Source organism: Montipora foliosa, chromosome 3 (genome assembly GCF_036669935.1).
Source record: "Montipora foliosa isolate CH-2021 chromosome 3, ASM3666993v2, whole genome shotgun sequence".
NCBI classification, from domain to species: Eukaryota; Metazoa; Cnidaria; class Anthozoa; order Scleractinia; family Acroporidae; genus Montipora; species Montipora foliosa.
The window spans coordinates 62,246,341-62,253,840 of NC_090871.1; the positions used below are offsets into that span (position 1 = coordinate 62,246,341).

The 7,500-nt window shown below is 36.8% G+C and overlaps 1 protein-coding gene and 1 pseudogene across 1 annotated transcript in view; one reads left to right on the forward strand and one right to left on the reverse strand.

Annotated features, from left to right (window-relative positions):
- LOC137997891 (tetratricopeptide repeat protein 28-like) overlaps nucleotides 1–7,500 on the reverse strand; it is a 115,279-nt gene that overhangs the window by 28,782 nt on the left and 78,997 nt on the right. The gene's annotated exons all lie outside the window — the stretch shown is intronic.
- LOC137994310 (uncharacterized) lies at nucleotides 5,591–6,337 on the forward strand (annotated as a pseudogene).

Genomic DNA, 7,500 nt, shown 5'->3' on the forward strand with positions numbered 1-7,500 from the left:
ACCTTGTCTTGGAGAGTAAATTTTTGACTCAGCAGAAAAAATGGTCAACCCCGGGGTCAACCTCAAGAGTCTGGGCGATTGTGATCTTTGTTTTTGACTTTGTTCATTTATTGTCAAACTTTATAACACTTGACAGAAAAAGAAACTCACGAAAACCCGGTATCTTGCCATCATTTGACACAGATGCTTCACTGTTTGGCGAGTAAACATGCCGTGGTAACTTAATCACGGCCCCCGCTGAATTCCTGCAATGTCACTTTCGATTTTGCGATTAATTTGTGCAACCAAAAGTACAATAACAAAATTGAACGTAGGAAAGATCTCCCAAAATGTTTGTCGCTGATCGTAACCTTTTATATTCTATATTCACGGTTCAAAGTTAATGTTGTTTTCATGTCGTAAACATGTTATTCTCGAGCGACCGTCCTGGAAACTTCCTTCTGCTCTTTCTAAAAACTGTGTATCAATTTACTTTTGCATCAATATTTGTTTTTGCATAAAGCAAGCTAACAAAATCTGTACCTTGCTGAGTTCGCATTTGTTATCGTTAATAGTATTTAGGGTCCAATGCTTCTGTTTTACGAAGGAGTATATGTTTGAGGTCACCCATCGAGATACTAACCCCTCCGGACAGGGAAACCATAGCAAACTTTAGTAAACTTTAGTATTACAAAGCTGTCAGATGCTCAGAGGGCACGCTTAAACTTGAGGTGAAAGAAGATGTGAGGGAGCTTGAAAATTATCAACATGTCAGCCCAGAAGCCAATGTTTCTCACTTCCCATTTATTTTAATCAATCTTTCTGGGTTCAGCAGTACTTTGCTAGTAACCACATGTCTTCTCAGGCTATTTACCCAAGACTTCTATCATGGCACTACAATGACAGACAATACCAAATCAATATCGTGCACTGTTAGAGCTACATATTACGCAAGGACAACTTGAATCTCCTGGAAGACAACACACAGCTCAGTTGACATTTTATATGGAATAAATTGCTGTGTTACTTCACTACCACATGTAAGCAATGCATGTCTATTTTTTCTGGAGAGGACAGGAATTTCTTCTTTCCGACATATGATTAATTAATAGGCTGGTAGCCAGGTTTTTAACCTCAGAAAAGGATCTGTTCGTCGTGCGAACGTGTGAGCACCTGTGAGCCAAAGGGCCTCTGCTGGTATGACTTCTGGGTGACCCCTTAAATGGTCTTAATGACCCCCCAACTTGAAAAAAAGATTTCTGGAACGGTGCACGTACCACAGGCAACCCAGTGTACCCTCACGGAGGGTCTAGTTAAATTTAAAACAAGAACCCAATCCAAAGATTTTGGCATGAATTAAATTTCTAGGCTCATGCAATAAAAAAGTATAACTGCTTTGAAATCTGTCGTCTATTTTTTTTTTCTGTGAGCTATGATAATAACTGTTAATAGCTTGACTACAATGGATTTTTTGTAGTTTCCAGCACATTTCTGATTTGCTGGAATATTATTTTATAGGAGCAGGATAATTATGTATGTGTTGTGTATTTTCTGTTTCGAATCTATGCAGAAACTATGTTGAAACAATTTTTATTTTTGGACACAAAAACCCCATAACATAGCCTTTACATATGCTATGTAAAGGTTCCATTTGACTAGCTAAAACAGCATTTCCTTTCAAAATATATAGATGAGGCATACGTATAACATAGCCTTTGAATAAGGCTTCTGTATCCAATTTATGTATATCATAACATACCATTTACATGTGGTCGTTAAATAGGATTTACATAGATTACACAGTGTCTGGTTCTACAAGGGAAGGTACAAGACATGACTGCCTGATTACCACTAATGACCAATAACTTTATAGTTAAACAAAGTGTTCAATGATCTTTGGTAGTTCTTTACACAGACAAGAAAATGATGCCTGTTTTTGTTGTGCATTTGACTGCTTAGAGTAAGAAGTTTAGTAAAGTTACTCGTGATAAATTTAAAAAGTTACAAATGGCTGAATTGCCTTAAAGGAACCAAAAGCTAAAACCATCAAGGAATAAAATTAACTGGTGAGAAAAGGCAGAGGAAAATCATGAAAAACTGGAATATCCTTGAAAAAAGCTGGAAATTAATACATGATCTTCACGTGCTTTCATTTAATAGCATGCAGGAATTTCTAGAAAAATCTAGAAAGCAACATTTGTAACAAGCTGGAAAAACCTGATTTGATCCCAGATTATGATTTCTGGAATAAAGCTGACTATTTCTTCCCTAATTAGCATGTTTCATTAACATTCTAGAATTTTCTAGAATTTTCCAGGCAAGGAAACTGGTAAATTCTAGGAATTTCTAGAAATTGTTTTGTCATATTCTAAGAAAAATTCTGGAAATAACCAGAATATTCCAGATTTGTTTTGCAAGGGTCGGTAATCAATCTAAAAAAGGTCAAGTTTTAAAATTTGGTCAAAATTCCAGTTTTGGTATATTGTACCGTTAACAGCGCTAAAGGGTGAATGAATTACTCTAGCTGTGCCATGTTGTTTTGATTTTTAAGTTACTCGTTCGTTATTTCAAAAAGAGCGATTCAAACAAGCGACATTTTGGAGTCGTTTTCCCTCGCTCGCAAGGCCCCATACCGAAAAAAGTCGCCGTCCAGGTAAAATAAGTATCGAAACAAAGTAAAACATATTTTTCTAAAAATGCTTTTGGATTCCTTCATTGTGACAAAGTTTGGCAATTTTCGATTTTGTGATCTTGCTCGGTCTTAGGTGAAATTGCTGAGAGGCGCTCTTCAAATGTTCCTTACCATGAGGTGAAACTCAAACTAACCAACGATACTATAGAAAACAGACTGTAACTGACACAATGGTAAATTTTAAAAGTGTAATGCTAAACCGACATGATCAACTTGTTTGTTGAGTTTGGCAGGTTTTATCTGCTCAATATGGAAGCTCTCCCTGATTTTGAGTTGATAGAAAGAGGTAGCATTTTCAATAAATTCTAAGCAAAAAACATCGCAATTATCCTGACAATGTTTAGACAAACTAAGATGCTTGAAAATATGATGCTTTTTATCCCAGAAAAGGTGCTCATTTACACGTGTGTAGAAATGCCTGTTATGCCTGTTATTTTCCTTGCCAAATTTTTTAACCTTTTCTTGCACAAAGTTTAATTTCCACTATGGAAGACCAAATATTTTCTTGGTCAATTTATGACAGCTGATGACATGCATCACAGGTCAACTTGCCGGTTTTCAAAATGCAGGGGTTTGTCTGCAAGCGTTTCCTTTTTGTCTCGCCCCATTTTTCGTAACTCTAAAAATTTTAATTTTATGTGGTTATCCACTGCCAAGTCTTTCGGTAAAACATTATCTAGTGGGAAATAACTTTCTAACACAAATCATTTATACCTACGCAAACACAGTGGATCGAGATCAAGTGACTGTAAACGAAAATATATCAAAATACATCACTTACTTTATTGATGTGTAAGGAAAGAATAGAGGGTAATATATTTCAGTAAGACGGCCAAAACAGTCAACGCAAGAACAACAAATTTGAGCTAAGTTTTACGAGTTTTGCTTTGTTTGTAAACAAAGCCACAATAAGCCAATGGATTAAATATAGTAAATTGATATTATTTACAAGCTGAACAATCAAAACTATGGTAAATAGCTGATACATGAAGAAACATGCTTGCGAACTAAAAGGCAAAGAAATTACCAACAAAACAAGTAAAATGACTTCAAATTGTAAACAAACTAAACAATGTTATAATCCAAGAACTATTATATGAAGCATGGATTTGAAAATAGCAAGAGCTTCAAATTACATATTGCACAATAATCCCACAAGAGTACATTGAAACTAGTAATTGTGAAATAATGGTAACAAACGGATCATTTGGAATCAAATGCAATTAAAAGAATACAAAGCAGTAGACAAAAATACAGCAATTACTCATTGGCCAGACTAAAGGTCAACATAGATAAATAAACCTAGACAATAGCAAATGAAATTTTGCAATCACTGCTAAGAACTAAAATCAAGAACAGAAAGCTATATTTAGTAACTAAACTAAAGGCTAGGCATAAATAAAGAAATATTTATTTAGGAAAATACTGATAACATACCAAATGTTATTGATAACTACACACCTCAGAAGACTTGGAAAATGACTTGTCTTGATAACTGACATTCTTCAGATACATTAAAGTGCCCCTGTGATAAAAAAAACCACTTCCTTTTTTCCTTCAGATTTTGAAAGTGAAGTGTGTTTGCTTAACACCTGACTGGCAAAATTTTGAGCTTTGATTTTTATCCAGTGTTGTTCCAAACGGATGCTTTCCAAAAGCCAAAGTTTCGTCTCGTAGTTCTATCAAATTTAATTTGACGTAATTATCCACTGCCAAGGCTCTCCTTAAACATTACCTTATGGGATATAACTTTCTAACACAAATCATTCATGCCTACGCAAACACCGTGGATCGAGATCAAGTGACTGTAAATAAAAAAAAGCTCAAAATACATCACTTACTTTAGGTACACCTTATTTAACGTCGGTAATTCCTTTACCCTCTAGAGCGAGGGTATTCTCCCAGGAAGCCGTCGGTGCGCTCATTTTACCCCCCTCTTTCCGCCAGTGCTCCGTTTTAAGGGAATTTAAGACTACGTATGCTACCCTGATAGGAAAGAAGTCGAAACAAGGATGTGAGATCCGGGGATCCAACTTGGGACCTCTTGCACCAAGGTCGCGCATTATCCGACTGTGCTGGCCCTTGCTCCTGGCTCTCGATGTGCAAGGAAAGAATAGAGGGTAGTATAGTTCGATCAAACGACAAATAACTTAGTACACCCAGCAAGCTAGTATTACTAAATACCTTGCAATGTTCCTCTTTAAAACCTTTTGAGCAGGAATAATCAATGCGGCTGAAAAACAAATTAAGGGATAAATTTGGGTGCGTCTGCAACTAGCCCGCGTAGCAAGCGCAAGTAGACAGGGAAGAGAAGCGAGTGACCAAGTCGCGCAGAAATAGAACTGGGAAGGGAGAAAAGAGAGGGTGGTTTTTCTGTTATTACGTTCACTGGATGAACGTAAAATTCTGATTGGCTGAAACCGTCTCGAGGGGGGAGAAAAATCTGTCAGTTTTGGCGCCCTTTCGACAACAGATACGAAACAACGTGGTGGATAGTGCTGTTTTCGGATATGGTCGCCAAATTGTAGCAAAATTCAACAATGAAAATCCCTGCCAAAACCAACAACTTGATACCTAATTCAACAAATCTTTATCAACATCAACACTCTTTACCTGTCAACTTCAACTCCTTTATTTTTAATTCAACAAATCTTTCTTTATTTTGATACGACAACTTCCTCTCAAAATCAACGCCATAAATTTGTCAATTTCAACATTGGAATTAGTCTTAAAATCAACAGCGAATATTGCCTCAAAAAAGGTTTTTTGGCCGCAAGATCAACACTTGCTGCTGTTCCCAATGTTGAGCCATCGAAACGCTGTCAAGATCAACAACTCCAAAATTCGTGTCAACAAATTGGGTCCAAGCTCATCCATTGCTAACGAGAGAGACTGGAAACAAAATTGTCCCTCGGCAAGATGGCGGACGGCAGCGATCGTGAGGTGACACAAGTTGACCAAAATGGTAGAAATAATAGCCAATGGAGTTTATTTTTTACGGATTTAGATGAGTTATTGAGTGAATAGGAGCAAAATCAGTCAAAGAATGACATCGTAATAACGGAAAGCTTGACCATTCGTTTGGAAAATACAGTTTAAGCTTTGCAAAATGTATGTCACTTTGTATCACAGACTAACAGGGAAGCAGTTCTGGAAATGACCAGGAATTTTCAGTTGATGTTTGAGACTGTCATCGTAGGGGTGAATTTCCAATTCGAACAAGATGCTCACAAGTGGCCATAATTTCACTAAGTTCACCAAATAGAGTAGATACCGGGTAAGTTGGGAGGCCAAAATTTGACATAAAGGAATAGACATTGGTGGAGCTCTGTTCTCTGGGTTTTAGCTGGGATATGACTCGTATGGTACTCGGCTCACGCTGGACTTTTCACCGTAGAGTATCAGAGTTTGGCCTTAACCAGTTGTCACGTTTTAGCGACATCACTGATGAACAATTGGATAGCGAAATCAGCGCTTTTGTGAGTGAACATGGCTGTTTAGTCGGAACTTCAATAGTTTTGGGCCATTTGAGATCAGAGGGGGTTAAATATGCGAGAGCGGGTTCGTAAATGTCCTGCTCTGATAGACCCTCATAATGTCAGGATAGGTTGGTTTTCTGGAAAACAGGGATCAAGGATCAAGGATAAAAGATCGATCATAAGCTAAACTAAAGCTTTTTTCTAAAACAATAATAAAACAGGCCTGAGGAACAATAACAAGTCTGGTAATTGTGTGCACAGAAATTAAGACAATAAGATGATCCACAGTTTTACTTTGAAATTTAACCCATTTCACGTTGTACCATAACTGCCCCTAAGGGGTAAATGTCAGTGTTATACAAACAGCCCTCCCAGCACCCCAATTGTTTAATGGATCTTTCTTTCTTCTTTATCAATCAGAAGTAAAAAAAAAGATTACTTTTAGGGCTTTGAGTGTCCCGAACACATATTAACAATAAAAAGTGCCTGACACTGAAATTTGAATAATTTAAGAGCAATCAAACAGTAAGGGTTCTCTGTCTTCACTTCTTTTGTAGTAAGCCCCCCTCCACCCCAAATGAAACAATTGTTTGGTTCCAGTTGAAAGCAATTTTTTTAAACTGCTGACTAGTTCAGGAAAATGTACTGTTTTGTACACCTAATCTAAACTCCATCTATAAGAGGAAAGTGATGAAAAAGAAAAAAGAAAAAAAGTAAAAGTAAAATAAACCAAACCGCAAAAGATAAAATTCTTCACACATTCGACAACTTAACAGAGTATCAGATTATAAGTTAATTGTGAATAGAGGAAACTACACGGCATTTGGACTACCTTCTTGGAAATAAAGATAGATAGTTGTAGTTGTTGATTGCGTGATTGTCAGGTTCGTTTCCTAAATCTTTAGGGTATTATCAGGAACAAATCAATTAGAGAATGACAGATACCAGAAATTGCTAAGTGATCTAGGGCCTTGATGTAAATTTTAAAATATTTTCTATAGCGTGGGATTCTGGCAGTGATTGAGAGCACCAGAGTTAAGACTGTATCAAGCGAGATTGTGATTAAATACACCTAAAATATTGAAACTTGTGACTTGTGGAGGATACTGCTTATTGGAAGGCAAGCATTCTTCACATTCAAAGGGCATCGGTTGTCAAGTGCACTCTAATCAAATGCAGAATCCTAACACATCTCTTCAAACAGGGACACTGAAAAATAGACCAATTCGGCTAACTCAGTGTTGTACCCAATTCAAATCTCTCGGGGTTAAGATTCTTTGTGTTTTGAATTTGCACGACAATGAAGCATTCACATTTGAATGATATGGAAATACTTGGAACAACAAAAAG